Genomic DNA, 27,040 nt, shown 5'->3' on the forward strand with positions numbered 1-27,040 from the left:
TTAGTATTTTAAGGAACATCTCTAGGTGTTAAAGAGATAAACAATAATGTGTTTTTTTGGGCTTCCAGAGGTTTACACTTCAGCAGGAATATTTTGTAAACCATGCTATATAGTGTGGTGAATGCTCTATTAGCACAAGCAAATATATCTGTTACAAGCAATATCAGCAGCTAAAAATACAAGTAAAATTTCACAGAGAGGAATTATTAAAAATTCGTGAGACAGAATGGAGGGATGGTATGTATGGGGGAAAAGCATTTTAGGCAAAGGGAACAACAGAAAAAGCATAAAAACATAAAAAGTGGTGTGTTTGGGAATATGTCATTGTAATGTAGGGTATATGTCTTAGTCAGCTCAGGCTGTTATAACAAGAATACCATATACTGGGCGGCTTAAACAACAAACATTTATTTTTCACAATTCTGGAGGCTGGGAAGTCCAAGATGAAGACATTGGCAGGTCTGGCGTCTGGTGAGGGTTTGTTTCATGGCTTGCAGACAGTTGCTATATCCTCACATGGTTGAGACACAGACAGAAAGACAGACAGACAGAAAGACACACACACACACACACACACACACACACACACACACACACACACACAGAGAAAGAGAGAGAGAGACAGAGAGAGAACCTAAGCTTTCTTGTGTCTCCTCTTATAATAAGGGCACTTATCCCAACATGAGGGCTCCACTCATGACCTAGTTACCTCTTAGACCATCTCCAAATACCATCATGCTGGGGATTAAGGTTTCAACATACAAAGTTTGGAGAGACACAAACATTCAGTCCATAGCAGTGTAATACATAAGGATAGGTTTAAAATTCAAAAAAGTAAGTTGGGGGTAAGATTTAAGGTAGTATTGACAGCGAAATTATAGATTTTGTCTAAAGCAACATGAAGACTTACTTATGACAGTGAACCCAGTCATATTTATGTTTTAGAAAGATAGTTTTGGTAATATTATGCAGAATGGATTAGAAAGAGGAAAGGTTAGGACAGGGAGACCAGTTAGAAGACTATTTCACAGGTCTCAGTAAGAGAGGATGAGGGCCTGAGGTAGGGCTTGAGGAGGAAATATAGAGGAGGGAATAGATTGGAAAGGTATTATTTAGGTAGAATTATCTGGGGACAATGTCACGTGGTAATGAGAGAGACTGAGGAGCCAGGAAATGCTCATAAAAGCTGGATAGGAGGAAGACAATCATTTAACCAAGTAAGGGCAAGAGTGCAATTTATGTTCATTCAAGTTGTTTGGTTGAGAAAGGAGAAAATAAGATTTTTTTTTTTTTTTTAGAAAATTAAGTTTTTGCTTATTTGTTTTTTTAAAGATTGGGGCTAAACCACATACAGAGAGAATGTTTATAAGATACAGAGGAGAGAAATATAAAAAGTTCCTACTTGATCGTTGTTGCTGTAGGTTAGCCCAGGCCACACAGAAGGATTGTAACAGTGTATGAGTGACAGTCTGGAGTCCTTGGCACATATATTTCGACTTTACTTTGTCATGGGCGACCTTGCTATTGACCCCCATTTGTTACATTCTTCTACTGGTTCCCCTACCTAGTTCTTCTACTTTACTTCTCCCCTGTGACTGCTCTCCTTAAACTCTGATGAGCATCCTCTGATTATAGCTGAAAGAGAAAAAGGGAATTTATTAGGAAGGCACATGGGTGCCTTGCAGAAGTCAAGGGCAGGCAGGTACTGGACCCAGGCACTAAAAAGTCAGAAGGATCCTCACTTACTAGAACATGTGCATTTCTGACATTTTTCTTTCTTTGTCTTTGCAGAATGGATTCCTCTGCTTTGCTGGAGGAAGTATGGTAGGTGGAAGATGCCAAACCACAGTACCCAAGCTTCACATGTATCTAATAGGTCCAATTATATCAAAAAGACTAACTTACCTCAGGCCTAATCTTAACTAATTGTCTCAGCCTGGATCTAGTGCCCAAGTCTGTTCCAACCAACAGCGGTCAATGGAATGGGTCTCATTGTACAAGCATGACTCATCAGAGCTCAGTATGGGGACATGTTCATGGGGCAGAGGGAGAAGGAGTGCTATGTTTTGTGCATAGATGCTGGGCTGGCAACACAATGGCTTATGGTTATCATACACTGGTATACTCCTGATCTCCTATACCTAACTGTCAATTCTCATTTAGATGGGTTGCCAACCATTAAAACCTTACTAGTTATTTATCTGAGCATTTATGATATAATATATTTTTATTAGGAGAATTATATATTGTATAACATATAATAGGAGTATTATATATAACAAAGCAGAAATATTTTTAGTAATAAGAAAAAGGATACTTAGACTTTAACAACTGAGACAACATCTTAGTCTTCCCACTCCAGACTGTACAGGAAATTCCTCATCAAATTTCTGAAAACCATTCTCAGACATTATCCATTTTTTATAGTCCTGTCATCTCTTAGTCTTCAAACAGCAGGGATGTTCTTTTCTATAAAACCATATGCTTTTGTTGGAGTAATGAGCTAGAAATAGAAATTAATTCCAACTGGTGATTCTATGCTTTCCTGTAACTAAAACATTGAAAATAAGACTTATCTGACCACACAATCCTAAAGTAATATAGAAATTTCTTAGAGTTACTAGTGCACTATAGCTTGGCCATGCTGCAAAGTTCAGTAGAAATGACTGATGTATTGTTTTGTCACCTCAGAGTCAACAATTGCTGACATTTATAAAGTATCTTTTATTGCAAAATATGGCAACATACCAGAATCTCTGGGACACAGCTAAGGCAGTGTTTAGAGGGAAGTTTATAGCACTAAATGCCCACATCAAAAAGTTAGAAAGATCTAAAATTGACAACCTAAAGTCTCAACTAAAAGAACTACAGAAGCAAGAGCAAACCAACCCCAAAACCAGTAGAAGACAGGAAATAACCAAAATTAGAGCTCAACTGAAGGAGTTGAGCTCTAAAACACCATACAAAAGATCAACAAATTCAGGAGTTGATTATTTGAAAAAGATTAATAAGATAGATGGACTTCTAGCTAGAATATTGAAGAAAACAGAGAAAATCCAAATAAACGCAATTAGAAATGACAAAAGGGGACATTACAACTGACCCCACAGAAATACAAATACTCATCAGAGACTACTATGAACACCTCTATGCACACAAACTAGAACATCTAGAGGAAATTAATAAATTCCTGGACACATACATCCTCCCAAGATTGAACCAGGAAAAAGTGAATCCTTGAACAGACCAATAACAAGCTCTGAAATTGAATCAGTAATAAATAGCCTAGAAACCAAAAAGAAGCCTAGGACAAGACAAATTAACAGCTGAATTTTACCAGCTGTACAAAGAGAGCTGGTAGTATTCCTACAGATACAATTATAAAAAAATTGAGGAGAAGGGACACCTCCCAAACTCATTCTATGAGTTCTGCATCATTCTAATACCAAACCTGGCAGAGACACCACAACAACAAAAACAATAGCAACGAAAACTTCAGGCCAATAACCTTGATGAACATAGATGCAAAAATCCTCAACAAAATACTGGCAAACTGAATCCAGCAGCACATCAAAAAGCTAATCCACCATGATCAAGTAAGCTTTATCCTTTGGATGCAAGGTTGGTTCAACATATACAAATCAACAAATGTGATTCATCACATAAACAAAAGTAAAGACAAAAATCTCATGAGGGCTGGGTGCGGTGGCTCATGCCTACAATCCTAGCATTTTGGGAGGCCAAGGCTGGCAGATTACCTGAAGTCAGGAGTTCAAGACTAGCCTGGCCAACATGGAGAAACCCTGTCTCTACTAAAAAATACAAAAATTAGGTGGGTGTAGTGGGGCACACCTGTAATCCCAGCTACTTGGGAAGCTGAGGCACAAGAGTCGCTTGAACCTGGGAGGTAGAAGCTGCAGTGAGCTGAGATTGAGCCACTGCACTCCAGCCTGGGTGACAGAATGAGACTCTGTCTCAAAATAAAACAAAATAAAATAAAATAAAATAAAATCACACAATTATCTCAATAGATGCAGAAAAATTTTTCAATAAAATACAACATCCTTTCAGGTTAAAAACCCCCAATAAACTAAGCATTGAAAAAACACACTTCAAAATAATAAGAGCCATCTATGACAAACCCACAGCCAGCATCATACTGGATGAGCAAAACCTAGAAGCATTCCCCTTGAAAATCTGCTGCCTCTTTCACCACTCCTATTCAACATAGTATTGGAAGCTATGGCCAGATCAATCAGGAAAGAGGAATAAATAAATGACATCCAAATAGAAAGAGAGGAAGTCAAACTATTCCTGTTTGCAGATGACATGATTTTATATCTAGAAAACCTCATAGTCTCTGCTCCAAAGCTCCCTGAGCTGATAAACAACTTCAGCAAAGTTGTAGGATACAAAATAAATGTACAAAAACCAGTAGCATCCCTATACCCCAACAACATGCAAGCTGGGAGCCAAATCAGGAATTCAATCCCATTCACAATTGCCATGAAGAAATACCTAGGAATACAACTAACTGGGGGGATAAAACATCTCTTCAATGAAAATTACAAAACACTGCTGGAAGAAATCAGAGATACACAAACAAATGGAAAGACATAACTTGCTCGTAGATAGGAAGAATTAATACTGTGAAAATTGCCATACAGATTCAATGCTATTCTTATCATACTAACAATGACATTCTTCACAGGATTAGGAAAAAAAAAGATTCTCAAAGGAATATAAATCATTCTACCATAAAGACACACACACGTGAATGTTCATTGCAGCACTATTCACAATAGCAAAGACATAGAATCAACCTAAATGCCCATCAATTACAGATTGAATAAAGCAAATGTGATACATATACACCATGGAATACTATGCAGCCATGAAAAAGAATGATATCATGTCCTTTGCAGGAACATGGATGGAGCTAGAGTCCATTATCCTTAGCAAACTAGCACAAGAACAGAAAATGAAATACCTCATTTATAAGTGGGAGCTAAATAATGTGAACCAATGGGCACAAAGAGGGGAACAACAGACACTGCAGCATTTTTGAGGTAGGAGGTAGGGAGGAGGGTGAGGGTCAGGAAATATAACTACCAGGTACTATGCTTAGTACCGGGGAAACAAAATGGTCTTTACACCAAACCCCCATGACATGAGTTTGCCTATATTAACAGACCTGCACATGTACCCCTGAATCTAAAATAAAAATTTTAAAGAAATAATTAGTGGAGTATCACATTTAAGGCAGGGAGCATCAAACTATCATTCCCCAAAGGATTTTGAGAACAGAGAATGAAAGAAAAAAATATGTAGGTCAGGGGAGTGCAAAGAGGATGGGGTAAGTAGGTCTTATTGCTCTTATTCAGGCTAATATGTAAGATAGCCATTTCTTCTCTGCTGAAAGTAGCTACTAATTGGTAAGAAAAAAAGTCAACTTGTTTTTGCAGAAAATTTTGGGAGAAGACAAAAATGGCAATTTATTTTACTTCCTGACTTAGTCTAGTAATGAGTATTAATATCTTTCTTCTTTCCTTCTAGTTTCTCTCTCCAGGGAAACGACTTTATCAGGTGGCATCATTATAAACGATATCATTAGAAACCAGATATTTAAAATCTTTAATACATTTCTAAAGCATTGCTGTGGTATTGCCTCTGGCTTTGTTTGAGTCTGTGCCATTAGTCTTTCATTACACCTCAGGTAGGAGAAGGTTGTGTTGGAGAGAAATAATTATGCTTATTCCCAAGCCCAGGGGATGGGACATTTGGTGGTAGGAATAAAAACAGGTCACAAAACTAAGAAAGATGTCTAGGTAGAGTAGAGATTATTGTCCTACTTATTTCTTATTTCTGTTCATAAAAAAGAAATCAAGGGCCAAGTATGTCTTTGACTGAAGAAGGACTTCATCTTTGGAGAGCTGAAGAACTCCAGGTTGACTACCATGGGCAAAGGTTTAAGATGGGCCTGACATCCAATAGAGAATCTTCTACTTGGAAAATACTCCACAGATATTTGCTGTGTTGGATAAATATGTCTACTAGAGACCGGCTTTGGTGCAGGTTGAAAGAGAGTACAGAAGAGTTAGACATCAGACTACCACACAGTCCAGGCTATCTCACCAGAGTAGAAAGGCAGAGATTGGTAACTAGACACTGTACATTGAAATAAAGATTGCCTATTTGATTGGTTTGAACCCTGGTATCTCATAAAGATGTCAATATCATACTAGAGATTTGGCTAAGATACATTTCTAGTACAGTCAAGGGAGAAACTCTAACAGGATGTCTGATGCCAGCTCTCTGGTTTAGAATGAAACGCTTTAGTAATATACTAAATTGCTCCTAGGTTGAAAGAGCTAGTTTAACTTATTCACCTATTCTGAAACCATCTATTGTGTATTTACTATATGCTAAGCCTTGACAGTACTAAGATAAATAATATCTATTTCCTATCTTTTAAAGAATCATAGCATAGAAAGAGACAAAATCAGAGGTAGCCAGCCTCACTGGGATGTGATCAGTACCATAATGGAGACAAAAACCTGTGAGAACCTACATGAAGAAGGGAATAATATTGCATGGGGAGAAGAGGGAGCTGGGAAAGGTGAATTGATGCATATACTTAACTTTCTGCCAGCCTGTAAATAATGGACAAGACTAAAATAGATCTGTCTTTTATTGTACTCTTCTTTACTTAAGTTGGGTCTATTGCTAGATGTTTTGGGGTTAGTAGGGCAGGAGCAGAGTGTAAGTAAGGGCAGATACCTTTGGAATCTGATCACCTGACGCCTCCTAGGCCTGAACAGGAACCTTGAATTAATATTGAGACCCAAAGCTCAGGACTTACTATGGATTTTTTCTCCCAGTTTTGGCACACATATCAGATGGTTTTTGGGTATGATGTACTCCAGACTCTCATGTCTCTCACATATCGTCTCTCTCAACTCATAACAAGCAAAAAGACTGGGAGTGGGAGGATACTCCAGGGACAACTCAATCGGAGAAGGAGGCTCTGCTGCTTCACCAAGTTAGGGACACACTAGAAGATTGTCATAGGTCATTATGTCAATTATTACAGTTAACTTGTATTGATATGAAATATAAGTAAATAGTAGTATGATTTGATGTTTGGGAAATAACTTCACAGTCTCCCTAAAAACAGTTTGGTTGATATACTCTGCCTTTGTAGTGGGGAATTGGTGTTTATAGTTCTTCCTCCCTCTGAGACAAGTCAAGACTCATAATATAGAAAAAAGACAATATTATAAAATTAAAAGTCCATACATAAGTCAACAGACACTATCTAATGAAAGCACAGAAGAAAAATCTAGCCTCAGACATAGTTTATAGTTCTTTATATCTGATTTATTTATATCTTGTTATATTGACAGTATGATGTACTTCAGACTCTCATATCTGCCTCTTCCACCCTCCCATCTCAACACAAGGGTAGAGAGATACAAAAGGTGAAATAGTTGGGAGGAAGTGTGATCTGATTCATCAGCAGAATCACAGATGCTTTAGTCTTGAAAAGCCCTTTCAACATGGCAGAAATTTCTGTGCTGTGATTCTGTCTTTGCTTTTTTGTAAAATGTCAGAATGGATGTCTAGTGGTGCAGTTGATAATGTGTTAGAACTAACTTCATGTCCTGCAGAGGCAGGCTCCCTGTTGGGAACACAAATCATTTGGGAAGACCTCCCTTCCACCAGAAACCCTAGGGGATGACTGATTCTTACAGGCATGGAGACACGAATCTCACTGCTCTTGCCAACTTTTTTTTCCTCAAAGCAAAACACCCAATTTCTGAGGAACTGAGTGAAGATGAGAACCAGGCAGTGGAAATCTGGTTCTGCAGCTATGTGCTGTCCTCTGCATGTTTGGAGGCGTGAGTGAAGTTTCCCTTTGGCCATTTACAGAAAGACTTGAATTTAGGAGATAAAAGCATACTTCAAATCTTACATTTGGCTCAGCTGTATCAGTAACTTAAAAGCAGATGCCCTTGCATACTTTCCTTGATTTTCAAGAATACAACAACAAATCAGAACAATCAGAGCTGGAATTATGCAGCATTCATTCACTTAACTATTTATTCAACAAACATTAAAAGTTCTCTGTGTACCAAGCTGTGCTATTTCCTGGAGATATAGTAAGAGAAAATAGAATGAGGGACCCTGGCTTAGACAGAAATTGTCAGGGGACCCAGGCATGTGGTGGCTGAGAATTACCTAAAAAAGAGGTGAAGGACAGCAAAGGCAAAGAACCCCAGGCAGAGGACCTGGTGAGGGGTCCAAGATGGAAAAGGGCATGGGGGATGGAAGAATGAAAGACCAGGATTCACTGGGGGTGGCAAAAGCAAAAGCAAAAATGAGGCCATAGAGGGAGCTTAGCACACGACACTTCTATATACCTGGTTGATCATTTCAGTAGAAGAAAGTCATCTCCTCTAATCCACCTCTTTCACATCAGCTCTATCACTTGTATACACTTTTCCCCATACCCATTGACACTGCTCTGGTTTACCACTCCACTGTCTGCAGTGCAGTGAATTCTTGTTCTTTTCTTTTCTTTTTTTGGTTTTTAAAAATTTATTTATTTATTTACCAATACATAATGTTTGTATATATTGATGGGATACATGTGATATTTTGTTCTATGCATAGAATGTGTAATGATCAATCGGGATATTTAGGTTATCCATTACTTTTATCATTTGTTGTTTCTATGTGTTGGGAATGTCTCCAGTAGCTATTTTGAAATACACAATATATGGTTGTTAATTATAGTCACCCTACCCTGCTATTGAACATTAGAACTTACTCCTTTGATGGTTTTTAAAATTCTTTATTGAGATACAATTCACATCCCATTAAATTCACCCATTCAAAGTGCACAATTCAGTGGGTTTCAATATATTCACATCATTGTGCGACCATCACCAAGATCTAAGTTTAGAATATTTTCATCACCTTGAGAAGAAGCTCCTTATGCATTAACAGTCAATCCCCTCTTTCCATAGCTACATCCTCTCCCAGCTCTAGGCAACTTCTAATCTACTTTCTATTTTGTCTGTGTAGATTTGCCTATCCCGCTCATTCCATATAAATGGAATCATATAAAGTGCGGTCTTTCGTGACTGGCTTCTTTCACTTGGGATAACATTGTCAAGGGTCATCATGTTGTAGCTTGTATCAGTAATTCACTACTTTATATAGCTAAATAATATTCCATTGTAAGAATATAACACATTCTTTTTATCTGTGAATCACTTGGACATTTGGGATTGCTTCCACTTTTGAATCATGCTGCTATGAACATTTGTGACACATTATTGTGTACACATATTTTTATTTATCTTGGATATATACCAAGGAAGAAAATTGGTGGGTAATATGGTAATCTTTTTATGTTTAACCTTTCTGACAAGCTGCCAAACTCTGTTCAAAAGAGTCTTCACTGGCTTTCTCTTCCCAACAACAATGAATGAGCGTTCCAATTTCTTTACCTCTTTACTGGCACTTGTTGTTGTCTGTCTTTTTGAGTATATATCATTGAAGGGTAATGAAGATAAATCATGAAGATAAATTGTAAAACCTCTTATGGTTTGATTTGCACTTCCGTAATAACTAGTGATGTTGAACATCTTTTCATGTGCTTGTTTTATGTGCATTTGTGTATCTTCTTTGGAGAAGTGTCTGTTCAAATCCTTTGCTCATTTTAAATTGGATTATTAGTCTTATTATTTTAATAATTTCAACTTTTATTTTAGACTCAGGGGTATATGTACAGGTTTGTTACATGGGTATATTGTGTGATGCTGAGGTTTGAGGTATGAATGGTCCTGTCACCCAGGTAGTGAGCAAAGTACCTTATAGATAGGTTTTTAGCCCTTCCTCCCTTCGAACTCCATCCCCTCCAGGAATCCCCAACGTCTATTGTTGCCATCTTTATGTCCACATGTACCCAATGTTTGGATCCCACTTATAAATGAGAACATACAGTATTTGGTTTTCTGTTCCTGCATTAATTCACTCAGGATAATGGCCTCTAGGTGGATCCATGTTATTGCAATGGACATGATTTTGTTCCTTTTTGTGGCTCTGTAGTATTTCATGGTGTATATGTACCACGTTTTCTTTATCCAATCCACCATTGATGGGCACCTAGGTTGATTCCATGTCTTTGCCATTGTGTATAGTGTTGTGGTTACCATATGAGTATCTGTGTCTTTTTGGTAGAATGAATTATTTTTCTTTGGATATATGCTTAGTAATGGGATTTCTAGGTTGAATAGCAGTGCTGTTTTAAGTTCCTTGAGAAATCTTCAAACTGCTTTCTACAGTGGCCAAAATAATCTATTAATATATTCCCATCAACAATGTCTAAGCTTTCCCAGTCTCGTCAGCATATGTTATTTTTCGACTTTTTAGTAATCGCCATTCTGACTGGTGTGAGATGGTATGTAATTGTGGTTTTGATTTGCATTTCTCTGATGATTAGTGATGTAGAGTGTTTTTCATATGTTGGCTGCATGTATGTCTTCTTTTCTGAAGTGTCTGTTCATGTCCTTTGCCTCCTTTTTTTTTTTTTTTTTTTTTTGAGACAGAGTTTCACTCTTGTTGCCCAGGCTGGGGTGCAATGGCGCGATCTCGGCTCACCTCAACCTCCGCCTCCTGGGTTCAAGAGATTCTCCTACCTCAGCTCCTGAGTAGCTGGGATTACAGGCATGTGCCATCACACCCAGCTAATTTTTTGTATTTTTAGTAGAGACAGGGTTTCTCCATGTTGGTCAGGCTGGTCTTGAACTCCTGATCTCAGGTGATCCGCCTGCTTTGGCCTCCCAAAATGCTAGGATTACAGGTGTGAGCCACCACACCTGGCTGTCTTTTGCCTACTTTTCAATGAAGTTATTTGTTTTCTTTGCTTGTTGAATTGTTTGAATTCCCTATAGACTCTGGATATTAGACCTTTGTCAGATACATATTTTGCAAATACATTCTCCCATTCTGTAGGTTGTCTTTTTACTCTGTGTATAGTTTCTTTTTCTGTGTAGAAGCTCTTTAGTTTATTTAGGTCCTACTTACCTATTTTTATTTTTGTTGCAATTGCTTTTGAGGACTTAGTCATAAATCCTTTTCCAAGTTTGATGTTCAGAATGGCATTTCCTAGGTTTTCTAGGATTCTTATAGATTGAGGTCTTACATTTAAATTATTAATCCGCTTTGAGTTAATTTTTGTATATGGTGAAAGGTAGGAGTCCAGTTTCATTCTTTTTTTCTTTAAGAATGCTGAAAAATAGGCCCCCAGTCTCTCCTGGCTTATAAGGTTTCTGTTGAGAAGTCTGCTGTTAGCCTGATAAGGTTCCCTTTGTACATGAGCTGACCTTTTTCTCTAGCTGCCTTAAAAATTTTTTCTTTAGTTTTGACCTTGGAAAGTGTCATGACTATATGCCCTGATGATGTCTGTTTTGTATAGTATCTCACAGGTATTTTTTGGATTTCTTGTATCTGAATTTCTATATCTGTAGCAAGATTAGGAAAATTTTTGTGAATTATTCCTCAAATATATTTCCAAGTTGTTTACTTTTTCTTCTGTCTCAGGAATGCCAATAATTCATAGGTTTGGCCACTCTATATAATCACATATTTCTTGAAGACTTTGTTCATTTAAAAAAAAATTCTTTAAAAAAATTTTTGTCTGACTGCCTTAGTTTGAAAGATTGATCTTCACGCTCTGAAAATCTTCTTTCTGCTCTGTCTTGTCTATTGATAAAGATTTCAATTGTATTTTGAAATTCCTTAAGTGAAAATTTCAATTCTAGAAGCTCAGATTTGTTTTTAAGATGTTTATCTCTTCCTTCACTTCCTGGATTGCTTTGGAAGTTTCTTTGTTTTGATTTTAATCCTTGTCACAAATCTCATTGAGCTTCTTTGCAATCCATGTTTTGAATTTTTTATCTATCATTTCTGAGTTTCCATTTTGGTTAGGGACCATGTTGGAGAGCTACTGTGATCCTTTGGCGGTATCAACAATAGTCATATATATATATATATATATATATATATATATATATATATATTTTTTTTTTTAATGATGCCAGAATTCTTGCAGTGGCTCCCTCTCATCTGGAGATATGCCTCACACTTTGAATATTTGTAATTATTTTCTTGTATATAGGATATTTTTTCCTTCCTTTCTTTCTCTATAATATTATTATCATCATTTTTTCTTTCTCTTTTTCCCCCTCTAGAGGGTGTGATTGTAGAGAATGCCGGATAGGATCTTTTGACTTTGCTTCTATAGCCCTATGCACTTCTTTTGGCAGGTTTTGTATTGGGGTCCATGGTTTGACCTATAATCCAGTAGACGGCACCAGTAAGAGCCAGCTGTGGCAAATATGGCTGGGTATATACTTGATCCTTGTTTACTAGGGGAAGCTCTCTGTCCTCAGGCAATGGGCTGTTCTAAGGAGTGCACAGTGGTCTAAGCTACCTGCTCAGCCCCAGTGTAGGGTACCAAGATGGGTGGGGCCAGACGGGCCAAGCCTACCTACAGGACCCTCAATGGCAGGCAGAAGCACCAGTGCTGAGGAAAGTCCACATGGCCACCAAGTGCCCAGGGGTGTGCCTAGGCATGGAGTGGGGTAAACCTTTGCTGCAAGTTCTATGCATGGAAGTGGGGAGTGGCCTAAACTAATCCAAGAGAGTGGGCGCTCTGGATGACTGGAGACCTGCCTGGGCATGGAGTGTGGAGACTGCACTAGATCTCTGCATAGAAAGGGTGGGACATCTCAGGATAACAAGTGCTCCAAATGCCTGAAGATATGCCTGGGGGTGGAGTGGAGAGGGCCCTATTACACCAAGGTCTCTGCTCAGGAAAGGAGGACTCAGGCTGTTAATCCAGGTGAGTGGATGCTATGAAATTACTGGAGATATGCCTGGGGGTGAGCAAAGAGGGCCCCCTGCACCACTATCTCGGGAAAGCAGGCTGGGCATCCAGCTATGACACACAAAGATCCATTCCAGATTGACAAACTGGCCCTGGCTGCAAGTCTTATCACCCAGTAGAAACTGTAGCTGCAGTAGCTCTCCTCCCACTGCAGACCTATGACTGGGGAGAGCACAATTTCAGCACATACTTCTGGGGATGTTTTCCACACTCACTACTCAATTCTCACTGTGGAGACCCCTATCCCACTCCAAAGGAAATGCCCCAAATTTTGGCCCAAGACTAAAATGCCTGTGTGGCTAGGCTGCCAGGTCACCAAAGAATGACTTTGTAAGAACCTGGATTAAAAATGGCATCCTGCCCTTGGTCCTGGGTCTGAAAAAATGCCAGCAGCTTTTCCTGTCTTTCCCTCTCAGTGTCACCAAGCCTCTCCTCAAGTTAGCTCCAGGGATTGGGGGAAACAAAGTGCTCCTCCTTGGCCTGGGTTACAAGGATCCCCAGTGGAAAGGTGAGTCACAGAGACTCTGCACCTCCTGGGGTTTCATTCACTTTTATCAGCGGGATGTCGTCCCAAGGGCTGTTTGCTTGCATTCTCCTCCCTGGGATCTGGGGTGTCCTTTGTTCTTCTGATGGATTCCTGTTTTCTTTCTTCAATTGAAGCTCACAGAGCTGATGGTTTATGCACTATTTGGGTATTTCCAAGTAGCTGAGGCATGCTAAAAGCCTCTGATTCACTATCTTAGAAAAACAACAACAACAACAAACTCATCTTTTTATTACTGAGTTGTAAGAGTTCTTTGTAAATTCTGGATATAAGTCCCTTATTAGATATATAACTTGCAAATATTTTCTCCCATTCTGTTAGTTCTCTTTTTGCTCTCTTGATGGTTTTGTTTATTGTACAAAACTTTTAAAATTGTAATGTAGTTCAATTTATCTAATTTTTTTTTTGGTCATTTTGGCTCTTGGTGTCATGTCTAAAAATCATTGCCTAACCCAATGTCATGAATATATATTCTTATATTTTCCTGGAAAAGCTTTATTTTAGTGCTTACATTTAGGCTTATAATCAATTTTCAGTTAATTTTTGTTTTAATATAAAACTGGGTTTAACTTCCTTCTTCTGAATATGTACATTTGTCCCAGTACCATTTGTTGAATAGAGAGTTCTTTCTCCATTGCTTAATTTTTCCCTTGCTGAAATTGTAATGACACACTTTATTCCTGAACTTTGAATTTTTGTTTGGAACAAGAATATAAATTTCTGCAAAAAAAGCCAATTAAACCTCTTTTCTTTATAAATTACCCAGTTTTAGGTATTTCTTTATAGCAGTGCGAGAACAGACTAATACAATTAGTGATGCTGAGCATTTTTTTCATATGCTTGTTGGCTCCATGTATGTCTTCTTTTGAAAAGTGTCTGTGCATGTACTTTGCCCACTTTTTAATGGAATTGCTTGTTTTTTGCTTATAAATATGTTTAAGTTCCTTATAGATTCTGGATATTTGACCTTTGTCAGAGGCATAGTTTGTAAATATATTCTCCCATTCCGTAGGTTGTCTATTTACTCTGTTGATAGTTTCTTTTGCTGTGCAGAAGCTCTTTAGTTTAATCAGGTCCCATTTGTCAATTTTTGTTTTTGTTGCAATTGCTTTTGGAGTCTTCAACATAAAATATTTGCCAGGGCCTAGGTCCAGGATCATATTTCCTAGGTTATCTTCCAGGGGTTTTATAGTTTTAGGTTTTATATTTAAGTCTTTAATTCATCTTGATTTTTGTGTAAGGAAGGGATTCAGTTTCAGTCTTCTGTATATAGCTAGCCAGTTATCCCAGCACCATTTATGGAATAGAGAGTTCTTTCCCCATTGCTTATTTTTGTTGGTTTTGTCAATGATCTGATGGTTGTAGGTATGTGGCATTATTTCTGGGCTCTCTATTCTGTTCCATTGGTCCATGTGTCTATCTTGGTACCAGTACCATGCTGTTCTGGTTACTGAAGCCTTGTAGTATAGTTCGAAGTTGGGTAATGTGAGGCCTCCAGCTTTGTTCCTTTTGCTTACTATTGCTTTAGCTATTTGGGCTCTTTTTCAGTTCCATATGAATTTTAAAATATTTTTTTCTAATTCCTTGAAGAATGTCTTTGGTGGTTTGACAGGAATGGCATTGAATGTACAAATTGCTTTGCACAGTATGGTTATTTTAACAATATTGACTATTCTTATCCATGGGCATGGAATTTTTTAAAAATTTGTTTGTGTCATTTTTAATATTTTTGTGCAGTGTTTTGTAATTCTCTTTCACCTCCTTGGTTAACTGTATTCCGAGGTATTTTACTCTTTTGTAGCTATTGTGAATGGGGTTGTGTTCCTGATTTGGCTCTCAGCTTGGATGTTGTTGGTGTATAGGAATGCTACTGATTTTTGTACATTGATTTTGTATCCTGAAACTTTGCTGAAGTTATCAGTTAATTTTTCTTTAAATGGTAGAATTTAATAGTGAAGCCATTTGGATCTAGGCTTTACTTTGTTGGAAACTTTTAAATTATTAATTAACCTCTTTACTTGTTATAGCTTTATTCAGATTTGCTATTTCTTCTTGAGTTAGTTTTGGTAGTTTATGTTTTTCTAGAATTTATTCACTTCATTTAAGTTACTAATTTGTTAGAATATAATTCTTCATAGTATTCCCATATATTTTTAAATTCCTGTTAGATTTGTTGTAATGGCTCCTCTTTTATTTCTGAATTTAGGAATTTGAGTCTTCTCTTTTTTCTTGCAGTAGCATATTTACTTGTCTCTCAGTTTCTACTTTTATTGCTTTCCACCTATTCTTCATGCAGCACACAGAATGTTTTAAAAATGCAAATCAGATCATGCCATTTCCTGCTCACAAACTTTAATGATCATATATTTAATTAGGATAAAATAAAAGCTTCCTGTCTCAGCTTACAAGGTCATAGAAAATCTGACCCTTGATTTGCTTTCAAACTTTATCTTGTGCCAACTTTGTAACTGTAATAGGTCTGTTGCTCAATGCACATGGCAAGTCAGTACGTTGAGACACTGGGTTGCAGTACAGAAAGAGATGTAATCGTAGGGCTGTTCAGTGAGGAGATGGGAAGAAACCTGAAATCTATCTCCCTAAAAAGTTTGGGGAAAGGTTTTTAAGAGTTTTGAAATGGGCTGAAGTGTGGAGATCATTGATTGGCTAAAGAATGCAGGGTAGAGTCATGAGGCAGGGAGATGAACAGTCTGTGTTCTCATGTTAATTCTGTTCCTATGTGAGAGTCTTCAAGCTGGTTGGTGCCAGCTGTTTCACTGGAAAGCATTTTAAGTAATCTTAAACAGAAGTCATATAATTCTAAGGTGGAAATCCTATCTATAGAACAATGGGGATGCACATGGTCAGTATCTGGTACTATGTTTGGTTAAAAGCAAGTGGGTCGAAGTGCAGCCTGATTAATGCTTAATTATAACTACATTTCTGTCTGGAATTCTTGTGAGCCCTGTGAGGGTGGCTTCAATTTCGGTACATTCAATATGCTTCTGCCAATACTAGCTGCTTTTCTGGTTCTTAAATATGCTGAATTCTTTCTTCTCCTTGGGCCCTTGCATATATTGTTATTTCTATGTGAAATTCCCCCCATCCCTCAAACTGGGTAAATTATGCTAACAATTTTGGTCTAGTTTAACTATTACTTCACAAAGAGACTACCAAACCCTTTATGTTACTCTATTGCAATTCACTCACAACTTCTAATTATATATTGTGGGGTTATTTTGTTTAATATTTACTGAAATTATGAGAATATGGCTCATGCTATTATTATATAGCCAATTTCAGGATATTATCTATGTTAGGGAAATTTCAATGTATGAAAAATATTTGCTGATAGGTTTTTAATAATACAGATAATTTAATTGATCTTGTAAAATAACACCCTATTTCTGGTGCTTTAAGAAAATACCTGGATATGACCTATATCGCCCAATACATGTCTAAAAGAGAGAGTGTTAGAAACCAAGACAATTGTTCAGGTCCTTTAACTACTGCCCCTTGTTTCCTCGCTAGTGTAATTTACAAATGATATACCAGTACAAATAAAGGATGTGGCAAGTTTAGGAACTTTGGAATTTTGTTTACATACTTTCTTACTTTTGTTTTTTGAAAAATTCCTTTCCATTTTCCACTGACCAAGTGATTCATAATGTTATCCCAGAAAAAATACACTGTACTCTTGCTTCCTGATGCTTAAACTGAAAATTAGAGATAGTATTTTGGCATCTGAGTAAACATAATATAGTTATTTAAATTGATATGCCAATTTTCACACTTATGCTCCCATTTACAAATAATGACTTGCAGATGAAAGTCAATTCTTAAATATTTTGAGTTTTCTGCATATTTTAATCTCATAGCTGAGATTCAAGTATAACAGTCTTCAGTTGGAAGTACTTGGTGGAGTGGGCATATATATGGAAGCTGATTTTATATTTAAAATACTTACTCTTAAGTAGCCCACTTTTCTCCAAGAAAATATGGTTATGAGAGTAGATCCTGATGATTCTAGAACAGAGGTGAATAAATATTTGAAATAAAGCCCAAATATGTTTTATATGTTTATTTATGAGACTGAAAGAAATATTTAAAAAGTTCTAGTCTTTCTTATCTATCTATAAGAGATCAAGAAAGTCATTTATTTTCTTGTCTTAGTTTCTCTACCTAAAAACGGAATCCACAAGATTGTCACTTGGTTCCATATTGTCTGTGAAAACACTGAAAGCAGAGAATCCTCCCTATTTGTGTTTATTCCTAGGCCTCTTAATTCCATGGCAAAATTTATTAACCTTCTGTATTTTCCTGTATTCCCTAAGGAAAAAAATGTAGATTTCCAAACTTCACTGAAAATATTTCATCTCCCTAATGTTGACTACATTTAAAAAGTATTCTTACATAATAGGCATTTTAATATACGCAATCTTGAATCTTTAGAACAACATGCAAAATAAGTATTTATATTCCTATTTTAATATGAAAAACTGAAGACTGGAGAGATTAAGGAATTTTTCCAAGTTTAAAGCCAATAAAAATTAAAGCAAAAGTTAAATGTAGGTTTATATTTAACCAAAGCCTTTAAAAAAAAAAAAAAAAGATATTCTATTTTCTTTATTGGACTTTGTGAGTCTGAAAGGCAAAAATATGATTAGCAGGTGGTGAATTCTAAGAAGGAATCTATTAATGTGTTTTATTTGTAGAAAGGATGGGAACTATGTGCTTTGTTTTGTTCTCAGTGTACTTTGAGAAATTTACTTTGGTTATAAATTCATGAATAATCTGTAACTCATTTTGGTGGACTATGAAAGCTAACCTTATGTCTTTTCTTTGGAAGGTTCATTGTAACCGTAGATAAATTATTTCATTTACCTTTGTCTTAATTAAAGGAAAAATGATTCTAGGTCAAAAGGTACAAGAAAGCAGGGCTAGAAAGTTTATTTTTATTTTTATTTTTTGAGATGGAGTCTCCCTGTCATCCAGGCTGGAATGCAGTGGCATGATCTCTGCTCCCTGCAACCTCTGCTACCCAGGTTCAAGCGATTCTTGTGCCTCAGCCTCCCAAGTAGCTGGGATTAAAGGTGCACCTGCTACCATGCCCATCTAATTTTTATATTATTAGCAGAGATGGGGTTTCACCAGGTTGGCCAGGCTGGTCTTGAACTCCTGACCTCAAGTGATCCACCCACCTCGGCCTCCCAAAGTGCTGGGATTATACGCATGAGCCACCACGCCCGGCTTTAGAAACAGTTTTAAATTGCTTATGGATGCTTTTGAGTATTAATGCCAGTAAAGCAATGAGGAAGACATTTGTCATTTAGTCTACACAGCATTTGAACTATTTTCCGCTTGAAAGAGGTTTCTCTTTTTGAATGGTATAGAGACTATCTCTCTAATAAAAGCTGAGATTGTTAAACACTCACTTTCCCTTGTAGCTCTACTATCACAACCACTTGTGAAAGACTTTGAGATGAAAAGCCAAAAGAAGCAATAATGAATTCTTTCTCATCACAGTGACAGTAGAAGTGTTTGCAATGTCAAGTTCACAATACAGAATGGGCATCAAGTCTGGTGGCATTCACAGCTGGAATAAAATTGTATTCCTGGTAGAGAATTTGCCGCACTGAAAGTTGTAGTATTCAGTGTTTGGTGGTGAAGGTAAAGGTATCCTTACCAGTCCAGGCCTGGTAAGGATATCAAATTAAATAAATAATATGCTTTACCAGGGAGAAGATTTTTACAATACAGTTCTGACTTATGATGGTTTGACTCAAAAGTTCTCAACTTTATAATAAGTTTATCTTGACGTCGCCCCATTGTAAGTGGAGAAACATCTGTATAAATAAAAAACAATTGCTTTCTGGACTACATAAATAATTTCTACATATCGAGAGGAAAAAGACTAATAGTCCAACAGAAAAATGGGCAAAGAATGTATATCTGTAATTTTCAGAAGATAAAACCCAAATAACAAATAAACCTATTAAAATTATAACAATAATGAGAGTATCTTTCATATCCTTCATATTGGCAAATATATAGTGTCACGTATCTCTAAATTTTGTAACATCGTAGGAAATGAGTTCAGTGAAACATTACCATTGAGAGTATAAATTGTCACAACACAGTTGGAGAGCCATTAATGAATATCTAATAAAACTGAAGGTGGACACTTCCTACATTCATCGAGTGCATCTACCCCAATTATGTCTATCCTAGAGTGTCTTGGACATTGCAGAAGGAGACATGCACAAGAATGTTCATTGTAGGTGCTTTTGTAATAGTAATAAATGGAAAACATCTAACTATCCATTAGTCTATGAACTGATAAACTATGGTTCATCTTCACAATGGAAAACTTTATATAAAATAAAACAAATTCAATCAGTCTACATGCATTCAGCATGGATAAATACCCCAAAATATTGTTTTATTTTTAAGCAAGTTGCAAAAGGTTTGGTACAACACATTTTATACATATACATATATATATATGACATTTAAAAACATCCTAAAACCATAAAAACCCTAGAAGAAAACCTAGGCAATACCATTCAGGACATAGGCATGGGCAAGGACTTCATGTCTAAAACACCAAAAGCAATGGCAACAAAAACCAAAATTGACAAATGAGATCTAATTAAACTAAAGAGCTTCTGCACAGCAAAAGAAACTACCATCAGAGTGAACAGGCAACCTACAGAATTGGAGAAAATTTTTGCAATCTACTCATCTGACAAAGGGCTAATATCTAGAATCTACAAAGAACTCAAACAAATTTCCAAAAAAAACCCAAACAATCCCATCAAAAAGTGGGCAAAGGATATGAACAGACACTTCTCAAAAGAAGACATTTATGCAGCCAACAGACACATGAAAAAATGCTCATCATCACCGGCCATCAGAGAAATGCAAATCAAAACCACAATGAGATACCATCTCACACCAGTTAGAATGGCAATCATTAAAAAGTCAGGAAACAACAGGTGCTGGAGAGGATGTGGAGAAATAGGAACACTTTTACACTGTTGGTGGGACTGTAAACTGGTTCAACCATTGTGGAAGACAGTGTGGCGATTCCTCAAGGATCTAGAACTAGAAATACCATTTGATCCAGCCATCCCATTACGGGGTATATACCCAAAGGATTATAAATCATGCTGCTATAAAGACACATGCACACATATGTTTATTGCAGCACTATTCACAATAGCAAAGACTTGGAACCAACCCAAATGTCCATCAATGATAGACTGGATTAAGAAAATGTGGCACATATACACCATGGAATACTATGCAGTCTCAAAAAAGGATGAGTTCGTGTCCTTTGCAGGGACATGGATGAAGCTGGAAACCATCGTTCTCAGCAAACTATCTCAAGGGCTGAAAACCAAACACTGCATGTTCTCACTCATAGGTGGGAATTGAACAATGAGAACATTTGGACACTGGGAGGGGAACATCACACACCGGGACCTATCGTGGGGTAGGGGGAGTGGGGAGGGATAGCATTAGGAGATATACCTAATGTAAATGAGGAGTTAATGGGTGCAGCACACCAACATGGCACGTGTATACATATGTAACAAACCTGCCCGTTGTGCACATGTACCCTAGAACTTAAAGTATAATTAAAAAAAATTCGGAAGCAATAGTATAAGTTGTTCATAGATACATTTATATCCAGTTAGTTAACACTCGGATTTCAGAATAGTGGCTACTTTAGGGGAGGGAAGGAGGGGAATCATGCAGGAAATATGTATTTGTTTATTTATTTATTTTCGAGACGGAGTCTTGCTCTGTTGCCCAGGCTGGAGTGCAGTGGTACAATCTCGGCTCACTGCAAGCTCCGCCTCCCGGGTTCATGCCATTCTCCTGCCTCAGCCTCCGGAGTAGCTGGGACTACAGGCGCCCGCCACCATGCCCGGCTAATTTTTTGTACTTTTAGTAGAGACGGGGTTTCGCTGTGTTAGCCAGGATGGTCTCGATCTCCTGACCTTGTGATCCGCCCACCTCTGCCTCCCAAAGTGCTGTGATTACAGGCGTGAGCCACCGCGCCCGGCCGTATTTATTCTTTAAAAATAAACGGAGAATAAATTGAAGAAATACGAAAAATGTTCATATCTGCTTAAACTTGATTGTGGGAGCACAGATGTCTGTTACAGTACTTTTCATGTTGAAAACATTTCAAAGTTGAAAATTAAGGAAAAACTGTTTTAGGTACTTTAGCTAAAATGAATCTGTGATGTTAAGCTCATTATTAACATAACTCTAAAGGCCTTATATTACTAGACAGTTAGAAACTAATTCTGATGGTTTTATTTTTATCATTACTCTACTTGAAAGAGTACACTTATTAAGTATGTGGTGATTAAAATATATTTAAATTTATTATGTATAAAAATAAATATGTAGAGATAACATACATATGACATACACATACATATATATTTGTTATTTCTGATGTTTGCTTGTTTTAGATAGTAGACAGAGTTGAGAATTTTTTTTAAAGAAATCTGGGTTTGGATTTTGGTGCTTAATCTCTTTGAGACTTAGCTTTACTTTATTCCTCCCAAAATTTTCTCCAACCTGATTTAAGATACACTTCTTAACTCAATATGTTGCTTAAGTCACTGGAGACTCAGTGTTTTTATATATAAAATTTTAATACTATTAACAATTTATTTAGATGTTTATAAGCATTAAATAATATCGTGTATGTAAAAATTATTTGTAAACTCCAAAAAGCTGTATTTAAGATAGATATTGACATTTCTTTAATTTCTGCTTTCAACGCCCCAGACTAAAAACCAAGAGATTAATACATACTTCTGTATTATTCATTGAGTGCCTAATGCACAAAGTACAAAATTCATTGCGGTCATTTTATCAAAATGAAAAAGTAGACATTACTCAATATTTTTGTCTGTGGAAAGTCATGCCTGTGATCCCAAATGGGGAACTGGCTTGTGTGATTCTTTTTGTTTTTCTGCCCTCTAGAAAGAACCCATGGACTTTTTGAGAGCAAAATCAACCTCAGATCCTGCTTTGGTAACATACATTCCAAAAACGGAATGATTTCCTAGCAAACTCCAGGATTGAGAAAAAAAAAGTTCTTTGACCTTTCTGAGTCCCATAGTAATATCATAATAGTATTTCTTTTAGTGTGGGTCTTTTGGTGACATATTCTCTTAGCTTTATTTTGCTTTCATTTTTGAAGGATCATTCTGCTAAATAATAAGTTCTAGGTTAGCATGTTTTTCTTTCAGCATTAATGATGCCATTTCATTATCTTCGAGATTCATTAGTGGCATTGAAAAGTTAGCTGCTAGTCTTACTGTTGCTCTTCTGGAGATAGGGTGTCTTTTTTTTTTCTCTGATTGCTTTGTTTATCTGTCTTAGGTTTTCAGCAATTTGGCTATCATTGGCTTGGTTTGTTTTTCTTTGTACTTATAGTGCCAGAGGCTTGCTGAGCTTCTTGAATTTCTGTGTTGCTGTTATTTATTGGCTTTGGAAAAAGTCTTGGCTATTATCTCTTCAAATATAGCTTCCGCTTTCCACTCCTTCTTGTCTTTAGTTTACACGTATATTAGCTTTTGACCATGTTTCACGTGTCTTATGCTCTCTCTCTCTGTTTCTCTCCCTGTGTACCCCGTCATGCTTCAGGTTGCATATTTTCTATTAACCTGTCTGAATTTATTAATCCTTTTTCTGTGTTTAATTTTCTGTTACGCACTTCTGCTCAGTTCTTAACTTCAGATGGTATGTTTTTCAAATCCAGAAAGTCCATTTGATGATATTATTCTGCCGGAGATGGTTCTTCCTTCACTTTGTTAGGTGGATAATGAGAGGAACTGATTATCTCAATCCAATCCACTATTCATCTGGGTTGGTTTTGGGTTGCAATTTTAGGAAGACTCAGCCAACATGTGGTTTGACTGTGTTCCTTGGGATGTTTCCCTCCCAGGTTTGTGATTGATAGCCTGTGAAGTCTCCATCTTTTCGATCCTGAATACCTGGGAGATTCAGTTCTACCTTTCAGGTTTCCTGGGTGTAATTGATTCCTAATCGCTTCCAAATCAGGCAAAGGTATTGAGGGGAAAACCAATGGAGTGTTGGAAGCAGGCTCCTTCTTTCTAGTGGACTTGTCTTCTTGGTACCATGAGACTGTGGGAAGCTTTTTTCCAGCCTAGAACACCAGGCTCTTGTGCTACTCCAGAACTAAAAAATATCCCTTAGGGAAAATCATATCACGAGTTCTGAGTTATTCTAGTTTCTAACACATCATTCCAGTCCATGTGAACTTCAAAGGTTCCACTGATGTCCTTTCCTCAGTAGAATCCCTCTACCTAATTGAAACTGGATTCTCAGCCTGCTCTGATTGTCAGCAGACTCCTACCTGCTGCAGTGGGACCTACTGCAGTGGGACTGGTACCACCTACTCCATTCTCCTCAGAAGTGGACATCCTATGGCATAGTTTTGGATTATGTTTCTGGAAGCTTAGACTCAAGTCTGGTTCCACAGCCTTCTTGTTGTTTCTTCAAGCCACACACAAAATCTTGTTATAATTCTCAAACCCACCACCCCCACCTTATTTAGGTAGAATGAGCTTCTATCGCTTATAACAAAGAAACTTGACTATGCAGTAGAGGTTGAGGATGGGGAAAAAAACTGCTGAGAGAATCATTGGTTCATAAGAAGACTGAGCTTGGTATAAAGAGGCCATAGTGTGTGGAGGCATTTCAGGACTAGAGGCAAAGCATATTTCCATGATTATCAGCAGCACATATGAGCCTAACTCTAAACAGACCAAGTAGGAGAAGTCACATCTCTGTGGACACTACGTTAGGTTATGCAGTGACCAGGCAGATGTATCTGCTAAAGCATCAGCATCTGCAGATACAGTGAGAAAAGAGGTCAGTGCTCTAACCAAATGGGATGAGTCACCACAACCATAGGAAATAATTAGGGCCAGACACTTCCTGCCATTTGCTAATTGGAAATTTAGGTTTATCTTGTACCCAGAGCCCATGTTGGGAAGAAGGAGTTGGAGAGAAAGTGAAAATCTGGAAATGAGCGATTACTCTAAGTAGACTATTTCCAAATAAAGCCACTAGGATACATTTAGCTGGCGAACTTGAGAGCCAAGATGAGGTAAGTAATTTAAAACACAGAAAATCATATTTCTGCATGTCTGAGTATATAGACAGTAGATTTCAACCCCTTGACAATACATGGTGAGACATAGTCCAATGTTAATGTAGAAAATAATTTTTTCCTTTGGCTGTGGTAGATAAAAACTAAAAATTCAGTTCAAAGTTATAAAAAATATATGTAATCTTATTATACATAAATTTTATTGACACATTTTTTTTTGGTGGAGTTGCGTTTTCTTCTGGATAATAGTGAAAACAAAATATTTGTTTACTGTGAATTAAAGGATTATAAAAGACATTCTAAGGCCAATAGTTTGAATACTTGCTGCTTTCTGTTATTAAAAAAATGAGCTTGGAATTTCTTTTTCTGTCCCACCTCCAAATATAGCTGATGTAGAAGGGAGCAGATAATCTCAGTGCTTTAGACTTGAATTTGTATTTAAAAACAGAGAAGACAGATAAGAGAAAGCTATAACAAGATATTACTTACCTATTTATCTAAAAAGATATCTACATAATAGACTAAGTAAAAATATCAAAGATCTTTGATTTGCGCTCTTGAAGTTCCAGAGATGAGAGAAACTTAGTTTCCCTCAGTGAATGCAGGTTTATTCTAAATGTAACCTGTTTATTGAATGGCCTGGACCCAGTGTTGTACAGTAGGAAAGGACTCCCTCACTTCCCTCACCCTCTTCACCCTCAACTGACATCAAAAATGGTCTACCACTCTCTCTTCCTTCCCCTAGGATGGCAGCTTGGGAAGATCCCAGAACCTTTTGGTATCTTTCAGTTATAAGAATTTTATTTTCAGGTAATATACTGGAAGTCCAGCAGACTACAAGGAGCTTTTAATGTCATACCTAATTGAAAGATGCTTCTTCTCTGCACAAGGCTCCAGCTCCCACTCTTGCCCAGTCAGATCTGTGGCTCAAGAACAGGCAGTAAATGGTTTATTCATGTGCCTCTTCTTCCTCCCACTCCATCATCTGGTTTGTCCAGGGTGTAAGAAAAGAGAATGGAGATTAGGGGGAAAAGGATAACACCTGTTATTTTGCTGGAGCTCTTTCTTCTTTGGTTTGCACTGGCTGAACATCAAGCCTTTCTTTGTGGCAGTGAAATGGCGTAGCTGTCTGGCATAATACCTGAGGTTCATTGCCTCATGCCAAGGAAATCAAGGACAGTGACACATGTGGAGTGAGATTAAGACCGGAGGTTTAGGCAGGGCACGGTGGCTCAGGACGCCTGTAATCCCAGCTCTTTGGGAGGCCGTGGAGGATGGATCACGAAGTCAGGAGATTGAGACCATCTTGGCCAACATGGTAAAACCCTGTCTCTACTGAAAAAAAAAAAAAATTGCTGGGTGTGGGGGCACCTACCTGTAGTCCCAGCTCCTCGGGAGGCTGAGCAGGGGAATCACTTGAACCCGGGAGGTGGAAGTTGCAGTGAGCCGAGATTGCACCACTGCACTCCACCCTGACGACAGAGTGAGACTCCGTCACAAACAAACAAACAAACAAACAAACAAACAAACACAAAAAGAGCGGAGGTTTAATAGGCAAAAGAAAGAGAAAGGAGAACAGCTGCCTTTCCTGTGAGAGAGAGGGGCCTCCCAGTGGGACTTCCAGCCAGCGGTGGAGTGCACAGGGTTTTATAGACAGGCTTGAGGAGGCGGTGTCTGATTTACATAGGGCCCAAAGAAAGGTGTGACGTTTACATAGCAGGTGGGGAAGCTGACCACCCCACCCTCGTCTTATTATGAAATAGAGTCTTTGCCTGGCTGGAGGGCATGTTGTCTGCTCCCCACTGGAAACGTGGTTGGCAAGAAAAAGGGAATATGAAGCTGCCATTTTGAACATGCCTAGTCCCCAAGTAGCCCCTTTTCCTCTTGTCACAGATGCTGGCATTCACCTGTGCAAGCTTCCAGCTTGCTTATCTATGTTTGCAGCTCGATTTTGCAGGCAGTTTTTTGCTAGAAAAGAAATTATTTTGGGCTGCTTTTATTAAAAGGGAAACCTTACCAAGGACTTCCTTACTCTCACTCTCTGCCTAAATAATTTCTTTTTAACTCCTGTATCAGCAGGAGTCCAAACACTGTCTCCTTAGTGTGATACATTAGTAGGTTCTTCTTAGGCACCCGTTTCCACTCTGACCTCCACACTCTACCAAGTCCTTGGCATAGACAATGCCACTTATGACTAACATAATGTAATGTCTTTTCAGAACCTGTCACATTTGATATTTCTTCAGTCTGTTACAGTGGAATTCTGTCTGGACAGTTCACGTTTCTTCAACAAAGTCCTTCATCAAGACTCTTGGGCTACCTTAGGAGGTATCCACTTGCCCTTTAGTTTTGAGGAAGACGGAGCTAC

General features: G+C 37.7%; 2 long non-coding RNA genes across 3 annotated transcripts in view; one reads left to right on the top strand and one right to left on the bottom strand.

The window, feature by feature from the left end:
* LOC134808122 (uncharacterized) overlaps positions 1 to 27,040 on the top strand; it is a 204,946-nt gene that overhangs the window by 28,606 nt on the left and 149,300 nt on the right. The window lies entirely within an intron of this gene.
* On the bottom strand, positions 1,482 to 26,130 carry LOC107967886 (uncharacterized). 2 transcript variants are annotated; one of them, XR_001708660.3, is made up of 3 exons: positions 26,048 to 26,130; positions 25,532 to 25,657; positions 1,482 to 1,635 (listed from the first exon to the last, which is right to left on the bottom strand). It is a non-coding gene; the product is annotated as an uncharacterized LOC107967886 (long non-coding RNA). The 2 variants fall into 2 exon arrangements; XR_001708662.2 differs by lacking the exon at positions 1,482 to 1,635 and adding an exon at positions 15,737 to 17,528.

Source organism: Pan troglodytes, chromosome 14 (genome assembly GCF_028858775.2).
Source record: "Pan troglodytes isolate AG18354 chromosome 14, NHGRI_mPanTro3-v2.0_pri, whole genome shotgun sequence".
In the NCBI taxonomy this organism is placed as follows: domain Eukaryota; kingdom Metazoa; phylum Chordata; class Mammalia; order Primates; family Hominidae; genus Pan; species Pan troglodytes.